The sequence below is a fragment of the Sycon ciliatum genome, chromosome 5 (assembly GCF_964019385.1).
Source record: "Sycon ciliatum chromosome 5, ocSycCili1.1, whole genome shotgun sequence".
In the NCBI taxonomy this organism is placed as follows: domain Eukaryota; kingdom Metazoa; phylum Porifera; class Calcarea; order Leucosolenida; family Sycettidae; genus Sycon; species Sycon ciliatum.
In genome coordinates this window covers 33,527,550-33,537,328 of record NC_088647.1, presented here as the reverse complement: position 1 = coordinate 33,537,328, position 9,779 = coordinate 33,527,550, and positions in this window count along the sequence as shown.

Here is a 9,779-nt window from a genome sequence, read left to right as displayed (position 1 = left end):
CTTTGCAGTTCGGGTCGGATTTCAGTGATCGCAACTGCACATGCATAATAATAATATGCCTATAAACCTACTAGTACTACTACCTTGTATAGTGCTGGCCAAAGAAATCCAACCTCATGAATAAAGTAGCTCCGCGTTCGAGTGCACATGACAGTGCTTTTAGTGCTAGGGCTGCGTAGTGCCCGGCGCTGTTTTAATTCACCAAGTTGGATTGCTTTCGCCAGCTGTGTTTTGTATGCCTATGAGTGCATTGTACACGTATGTGAATGGGCTCATGACCATTGCCCATTGGTTAGTCACGATACCTCCAGCCCACGGTGCTGCAGTCATACCCAAGTGCATGTTTCGTATTCATTTTTAATCTTGACGTGCTTTATTCATACATGTAGCTGCCTGAGCCTGAGCCTGTGGGCTATTAGTTATCGCCACCACTTCATTCAGTGCTTATCATGCTTTTCATGCATTCGCAGAATTACAAAATCAGTCACACTCTGCGGCACAAGCTTTTGAAGATTAACGATGCACGTGCCACAGCTAAGAGCAGGAGTAGCTATGGTATTACTAATCAACAGGCACAGTCACGCAGGCACGTCGCACCGACTTTGGAGGTGGGGCGGCCAAGGAAGGGGGGAGGGTGTCCGGAGGCGGTCCCCCTGGAAAAAAGTTCAAAACTTGAAGCCAATTGCAAGCATTTTCGGACATTTCGGACATTAGGTGCCATTTCAGTGTAACTACAGTGAAAGAATTTTGATTCTGCAACAAACAAAGAAGACGCTACGATCGGGGAACCAGGATTCCTACTGAACCACCCCAGCCAGGCTGTGACGGCCTTGCAATGTGCGTACATTATAATTATCCAGAAAGCAGGGGGGGGGGGGGGAGAGAGAGAGGTCGTACAATGGCGGTATTTGATGTTTCAATGGCAGAAAAGTAGCACCAGGGAGTCGTATAACAACGAGAACAGTCAAGTTCAGATCATGTGCTTCTCGCTGTGGATCATTATAATCATGGTTCTTATTCTTCTCTCGCTATACACCTTTGTAAATTTTCCTTCCCATGACTCTCTCCTTCTCTCTCTCTCTCTCATTTTTTTATTTTTATACTTTATTTAGTTCTCTTATTTAGTTCTCTTACTCCCCAACCCTCCCCGCTCTCTCTCTCTCTCTCTCGCTCTCTCTCTCTCTCGCTCTCTCTCTCTCTCCTCTCCTCTCTCTCCCCCCTCTCTCTCTCTATCTATCTATCTCTCTCTCTCTCTTTCTCTCTCTATCTCTCTCTCTCTCTCTCTCTCTCTCTCTCTCTCTCTCTCTCTCTCTCTCTCTCTCTCTCTCTCTCTCTCTCTCTCTATGTCTATGTCTCTCTCTCTCTCCCTCTCTTTCTCTCTCTGCTATTGGCGCGCCTGGTTGTGATGAAGCCGAGACCCAAGGTCGGCAGAGCATCCCAGACCACGCCACCACTCCCCTTATTCATGGCTCACACATGACGGGTTTACGTGGCTCTAGTAAAAAAAAAGGCTTTGTACATTGTGTACATTATAGTTGTGGCTTTTTGTCTCTAACCGTGGTGGACTCATCAGCCGCACACCTGATCTTTGTGAAAGTACTGAGTTCGTTGCAGTAACGTTTGGCCGATGTTACATGTATATGTCCTCCCGGTTAATTTCCATCTAGCTGTTTCTGGCTAGTACCAGTTCTATCGCACTTATTAATCATCCTTATTGGCGTCACGCCATCGTGGAATAAAAGAATAATAATGTCCGTGTTCTCGCTAAGCGTTAGATTAGTCCAGGCACATTACTCTGTTGGCGAATCCTTTGTTTCTTTTATGCTTCTGGATTGGATTAATTTTAATTATTGTCTTTTGTATGAATTTTTGGATTCTCCACAGGCCTTAGCCTAAACCGAGGGAGTCTCCGAATTTTAGCGATGACTACCACAGACATCTGCCTAATAACAAAAGACCCACTCGGGAAAAGGAATAATATGAAGTGAACAAAAAAGAGAATATTTTCCTGAATAAATTAATCGATATCATAGCGTGGGTTGTGTGCAGCTGAAGGTCGTCCTGGATAAGCTCCTCGTCCGTTCATACTTCCGTTTGTCGTATAATGATGGAAGAGGAGGGGTTCTCGTTTTTGGATTGGAGGATTGCTGGGCCAGTTGTTATACATGTACGTAAAGCGGGTGGTCGCCACACGCCCAACATTGCCTAGAAACGTCACTGTTCAAGCCAAGTTTAGTGTCAAGAATATTGACAAACGCTTCCTCTTTCCCCACGCTAGTAAACAGCTCCGCCTCTAAGCATAGAGGATTATTGTTCGCGCAGTAGAGCAACCTGACTTTTACAATTGAGTTGAAACCGCTTTCCTATTTCACTACTTTTAATAAAAGAAAACAAAGTCTATCCATAGCGGCACTTACTGCTGATGGATGGGCCCTTTTCCTGCCCAAATGTACATTAACATGCATTGTATAACATGCTTTTTAAAAGTCAAGGACCGTGCAGCTGTACCTCTGTACCACCATTTACACCTACCCGGCACTGGGAGAGGCTCTGCAGTTCAGTTTTCACTCGTTGGTATAGCAATGCTGAATGGCAAAGAAACGGTTTCACTGCGTGGTGCGTGTAGGCTGAACGTCTAGTTGCATGTAGCAAGGTGTCCGCCGCGGCCACAGTCGAGCCACACAGCCACCTTCTTTTTTTGCCAATGAGACTCTTGCATGTGGATCTGCTCCCGTCAGAAGCCAGTTGCCTGTCCCCGTGGGAGTACAGTCCCGGGTGCGACCCAATGACAGGTTTGGACCTTGATTTGGGAACGAACCTGTCAATTATGCGCTGGTCTGCACGGTATAGTGTGCAGTGGATACATAAAGGAGACCTGACCAAGCTCTTTTCACTCCCATATTCAACTCAGTCTAGCTGCTAGAGAAGATTATTTTCGCTCAACGCAAAGAGGATTGGAACTATTACTTGCTAAGCGCATGGAGTGGGTGCGATGTCTGTGGCCCATGGCCGTGACGCTGTTCGCTGTGTGCGACTTCTCATCAGCAAGAAGCGTGTATCAGCCCAATGTGGACCCGGTGAATGGAGGATGTGTGGCGAGCATGTGGATGGCAGCGGGAGCTCCACTCGGTAGAGCACTGCAATACGAGCTATCGCTACGGCAGTACCCAATGCCAATGCAGGCATTACTCAACCCTACCGATTCTGGCCTGTACAGTGCCGGAGTGCGCAGGAAGAGCGATCGTAATGCTTTCCTACGCTGCTTCAGATCGCGTCCCAGCTCCCGCTCACGCAGATGCAGGACATTCCGTCTCTGCAGCGGTAATGGTGTCTGTGCTCCGACTTACGGCACAAACGGTCGTTACGAATGTCGATGCTACAGCAATTTCACTGGACCGGCCTGCAGTACGGCCCGCATAAACCCTACAAGCTTCCAAGTTCTTCCGAGTCCTCGCACAGAAAGCCATAACTCCTGTACATCAAATCCATGTTTGAATGGAGGGTCCTGTGTTAGTCTTGGCCATGATAACCAGTACAACTGTACCTGCCCAGAAGGGTTCGATGGCCCGAGGTGCGAGCGGACCCGGGTAAGCCCAGCTATGTTTAGGCAGATGCTGAAAAAGCAGGAGCGAATGGAGAAGATGTTGGCACGCATTCTAGCCAAGAGCACAACACTACTGGAGAACCAGAAGACACAAATGAAGGCCGACGGAACTGTGTACTACAAACTGTACAAGGTGCACTTATCGTGGAACGAGTCGGCTGAGCATTGCAAGCGAGAAGGCGGGCAACTAGCTTCAGTTCGCAGCAATGAACAGCAATTCATGGTCAGCTCCCTCTTCGGCATGGATTCCGTCACCATGGCTTGGCTGGGCGGCACAGATGCTGGACACGAGGGCGACTGGCGCTGGCTGAATGGCGATCGCTTCACGTACCAAGTCTGGAATCACGCCAATCAGCTCAGTGTTGGTGAACTGGAGCATTGCTTGACGCTGGTTATGTATGCTGATGGTCACGGAAGTACGTGGGATGACAACATCTGCTCATACGCACTGCCATTTGTGTGCGAATTCCACTGATAACGGCAACACTCAGAACGATTAGTGAAAGAAACAAGTAAAAGATCGGTACTGTATATCATTCTCTACTTCAAGATCTATCCGGATCGGATTTGGCATTTGCTATAATTATGATCTGATGATTGTGCATGAAACTCTGCGTTACAACCACAGACTGTGACAGAGCCTTTCTGTGCACTCTTTTACTGTACATGTATTTGCTATAATAATTAGATAATTATTAGATCGAGTAATTATTATGTATATTGGGATCTGCCGCTCAAAATGTTGTTCAACATGTTCATCTCGCGTTCTTAATCCAAAAATAGTATGAAAAGTTCAAAAATGTTCGGAACACTAAAACTGTGTTGCCAGTACGAAAACGTTTGACACATCCTGTCCAATGTTGTTGTGATGTAATGGCGCAGACAATACTTCAGGAAGCTCGACGAGTGCCCTTCGCTCCAATCTGATTGATGAGCAAGAGAGTGGTGCACTTGGCCGACCTAAGGTGGACTAGATGCACATCGTGTTGTTTGTTGTGTTTGAATACTTGTAGTTTCAGTTCGTTAGGCAGAGAGAGAGAAGACAACATGTGCAGTACTTGGTGGATTCTTGATTATTACGTAGATAAGGAGACTCGGAGTAGAGACAAATTCCACTGGACCGCTTGTGTGTGTGTGGGGGGGGGGGGGGGCGGGGTGCGTATGTTTGTGTTTGCGTGTAGTACATATCAAATCTACGGGAGGCTACTTCAAAACAGCTGTTCCGATCTTGTTACGCGCGATTAGATGCAAATAATGGTGCACAGATAATGACTGCTCATCAGGTGTGCAAATTTAACTCGGATACTGAGCCAGTAAATATAATTTAAAAATACAAGAAATATCCCACTTTCTGACTGCTTATTAATTTGTTACAAACGTGTGTAGTTGCTTCATAACTCTTTTCCCTGTGATTTCTTGCGTTTTAATCACAGATATTGAGTCCATCAATATAACTGAGCACTCCCAGGCTTTAAACCATAGTGCAAACCCAAATGATACTTAGACAGTAAATTTCTCTTCAATTAGGTCGAACACATATCCACCACAACAACACATGTCCAAGTTGTTCACAATATGAAAAGGATTACCCAATAGAAAGGTTGACTCTGTTTTATGCTTTGTTGGGTGTATCGTCGAGGGAACTCACGACAGACGCTAAGATCTGGAGAATCTAGTGGCAGATGCAGGGCATGCATGTCGACAATCGGAAGTGCTTACAGCGAAATCAGTCATCCTTGTTGCTGCATTAAAATATTTCCAGTACAGCCAACTCGCAACACACGAACAGTCCTCGGCTGCACCACGGCCACATGGAGTAAATTGTCCAAATTTCCCCCAGGAGGCCATACCTGTATCCCTAATGATGCTCTCCTGGGGGGAATTTGGACAATAAAGGCGTGTTGCGAGTTGGTTGTACTGAAAATATAACAAGCTTCAGAGTTCTTGAAAATATTTTTAATTACGCAATAGTAGTAGGCTGATAGCGACTTCGGCGATAATTCTCGCTCCACATACATGTACATTATACTGGCACACACAGACACATAGACAGCAATAGCGACAACACACAAAGTGAAGGGTAGTTCGCCGCAGTCAGATGTGGCTAGTGAAACTCAAATCTGACTGAAGAAGTCAGGAAAAGAAGCGACGATAAATAACACACCAGATGCCATACTTGCAACCGAACATCTTGCGTGAGAATCATTTCTCGCCAATCTCGCTGCGCTCCGCCGGCGAGAAATACAACTTTCTTAGGCAACGGTTTTCTCCCGGGATCATCCCGCACTGGAGCTCGTGCCTTTCCCCCGACTTGACTTGACGCTTTTAAAACAGACTGACTTTTTTTACTACAAAGCACTGGCCAGCAACATAAAAGGGGACGTAGACAAAAGTGGACAAGCGAACATTGACAACACAGAGGAGCGTGGCATGCGTGCCGATGAGGTAGGTCAACCTCCCCCGACCTAGTGGTCTCGGGTTCAACAGTTGGTCTACGCATCAGGAAGGGGAAATGGACAGAGAAAGGGAGAATGAGCATGAGGAGCTTCCCAGGAGAGGAAGAGTGAGAGAGAGAGAGAAACAGAAAATGATAATAATAGAGACAACCGGTTATACTCAGTGCTAGTGGACTTCAGTGGCCCATAGCCAATTGGTCTGGCGGAGGTGATGGTAGGCCTTGGTCTTGAATGTCGGCAATTTCTTGAGAGTTGGGCGTTCGGCGAGGATTGGGGCAGGCAGTGTGCTCCAGCTCTCCAGGACAAAATATGGGAAGGAGCGGCGGATGAACTCTGGACTGGAGGCTGGCAGAGGAGTTTCGAGTTGGAAAGAGTGGCCACCGAGGGACTGGCGTTGCCGGCGCGTCCGGGGTGCAGCGTTAACTCTTGATGGGGGGGGGGGGTACCATGTTGGTAAGCAGAGCTGGACCTGGTATGCATTGCAGCTTATACAGGTAGCACACCACACTCCATCATTCACCCCAGTGTCTGGAGATATGTGGATTTTGTAGAAAAAAAAGAAAGAAAACAGCCCGTAAACATGCCTTCGGATTGCCAGGCTGGGGAGCAATGAGGGGCCAATAACCTTCATGGCTCGACGCTGGACCAGGTCCAGCTGATGGAGGTGACAATGTGCCGCACTTGCCCAGACGAGAGGGGCGTACTCCATTATAGGCCGTACAAATCCTTTGTACACAGTTAGGCGCCCTGCACTATCCAGGATCCGAGATGCCTTTCGGAGCAGGCCGAGTCGCTGGTTGGCTCTAACGGCAAGGGAACGGATGTGGGCCCAGAAGGAGAGAGTACTGTCAAATAACACTCCTAGCAGCTTGAGCTGGGGGCTCTCAGGCACCTGCATGCCATCAAATGTGAGCTGTGGGACATCCAGGGATGGTCTGTGGCGGTCAAGGAGTATTGCCTGAGATTTTGATGGCTCGAACTTTATCTTCCATTGGGCACCCCAAGTCTGCAGGCGGTCAATAGATGCTTGGAGGCTATTGCAAGCAGCAGCGATGGTATCTGGGTTTCTGATTAGGGCATAGAGTGTTGTATCGTCCGCATAGACAGCTAGACTGGAGCCTGGGGCTAAACACTGTTCTGCATCGTTTACATATAACAGGAAAAGACTACAGTCCGTATCGCCTATAAGGTTGGCGGCTATTGTACTATACCGGATATAGTGATCAATTTCTCAAATTCATTTTCATTTGCCATAACTAAGTATACACAGTTATCGCGTATAGTAATAATCGTCTATAGTAATATATCGCCTATAGTGATCAAATTCATATTTCAAAAGACGTTTATTACACTATTTTTGCATCGGTTATAGTGATTGATGTAAAATTAAGCGATGTCAGAGGAGAACAGGGTGTTAATTCTTCGTGAAGAACTCGTCCAGTGAGTGTTGTTTGGTGAGTTTTACTTGTACAAGTTGCTAAAATATGCCTCCATCATGAGGAAATCCTGATTTTGTGTGTCAGGCGCTACAGCCAGCTACATGACATTGTACATGTATGTAGTGCGTATGTGCACGGCGCGCTGAGTCGTTTGACACCCCACTCGCATACATTGCATGCAGTATCGGTCATAGTAATAAATATTATATCCTTTATAGTGATGAAATGCTCAAAATCAAACACCAACGCTATAGGCGATACTGACTGTACTACCATCCAGAGCATACCAGAAGTCTATCGAACCTTCCACTTGGAAAACCTGCATGAACGCACCACTCCCTGCGGAATGCACAGTTTTTCGGGGAATTCACAACTCACCAGTTGAGCTTGAGTAGGCTGAGGAATATGATGCCCGAAGAACTCCAGCAAGAGCCAGGTACTACTGATCCACAGCAGACGCTCACATCCTCCACCTAACCTGAGCATTGTCTGTGGTTCGACTGCTATTGCCCCGTCTGACGAAGTTAAGTATCTAGGACTGACTCTCGATTCAACTTTAAGTTTCAGTGCCCACGTTAACTCCCTCAGGGAAGACATCGGAAAGAAACTAGGTGCTTTTCGACGTGGCAGAAGGAACCTTGCTGTCCAGGCCAGAAGGCAGTTCTACTTGTCAGTAGTCCAGAGCAAGCTCAAGTACGCCAGCACTGCCTACGTCCACTACCTCGCTGACAAAGTGAGAGATCAGCTGCTACGCATAAGTAAGAGGGCACTTAGATGCATATTTGAGCATGACACATTCACGCGGACATCATACTTCCTTGAGCGATACCACATAATTAGCTTAGACAACATATATCATACTAAGTCCATATTATTCGTGTTCGTTGCATCCACAATATCTGCAGTTCACTCCTCTCTGACATGTTCTCTCTTCGCCGTGACTGCGCTGACACAGATAGAGTAACCCGCGGCCAAGTCAATTATTCCCTTTCCTTACCCATTGTGCAAGCTCAAGCTGGACACAGATCTATTTCAATCCTTGGTGCTGACCGCTGTAATGCGCTTCCCGAAACCCTTCGCACAAATCATGTCCCCAATTCATGTCGCCAGGAACTTAACAATTTCATTCATCTTGAGCACCCTGTAAGAAGACCTTAGGGCCTGTTGGGAATGCCCAAGTAAAATAATAAAATACAATCCAACAGAGCACTACAGTATTTGTAGTGTTGTCCAGGCACGAACATCACCAGGGATACATGTACAAACTTACGGAGAAGCTCCGTTTCCAGCGCAACAAACACCTCGTGAACACCATAATAGCAGAGTGAGTCACTGTCGTGTGCTCTGCATCTGGATGGCAGTGTTGAGTCGGTCAAGTTTCAAGTCAAGTCGACGGAAAAGCGCGAGCTCTAGTGTAGGGAGAAAGCCCTTTCTTATTTTAACACGTTCTAATAAGCGATTAGAAGACACCAGTTTCAAAAGTGGGCACGAAGCGGCATGGGAAGGTTAGGTGATGGCTAGGCCAATTTCTTTTCAGACTCTTCCTGTTTGCATCTTTCCGTCATACCAATGAACATGGAAGATTAGTGGTGAGGTATTTTTTGGAACGTGGACGGAGGGATGCTAAGCTGCTGGTTGTGGCCTTGCGACTGATGACACTGTCGGCGCTGTGCGGGATTCCCTGGCAGGCGGTGCCAGAGGAGGGAGCAGGGGATCAAGAGATCGCAGGCGCGCGACACACTTTTAAAGGCTTGTAGAGCACACAGAGGCCACTATTAGGCACCTATCTGGCGGTGGAACTCCAGGCTGTCTACAACGGTCCCACGACCTACCAGGGAGAGGGCACGCTGCTGGACCTTGTTCAGGCGGGCGAGGTAGCTAGCTGCTGCACTGTTCCAGCCGAATGGTCCGTGCTCAAGGGGCGAATGAAACCTTTGTGCGTAGCGAGTCGCCCGGGCTGGTTTAAGACGGGCAGAGTTTCGCACAGAAAGCCAACGCGTTGAGAGTCGCGGATGGAAACAGTTCGCAGATGCTCTCCGTGAAGCAGCTGGCTGTCGAATGATTCATTTCGTCAACTGCAACACCGTTGAACAGAAAACTAGTAGGCGAGATTGGCCACCTGTTATCGTTCTAGATTACAGATGCGTTGTTCTTGTACGGGTACAAACACTTGACCGATACTTGCACATCAAGAGAGCGGATAAGTGATGTCAGCTAACTTCTTGAACATCCTCAGGTAATAGGCTTGTCATGCTGTCTAGTATGTAAGAATATATTTAA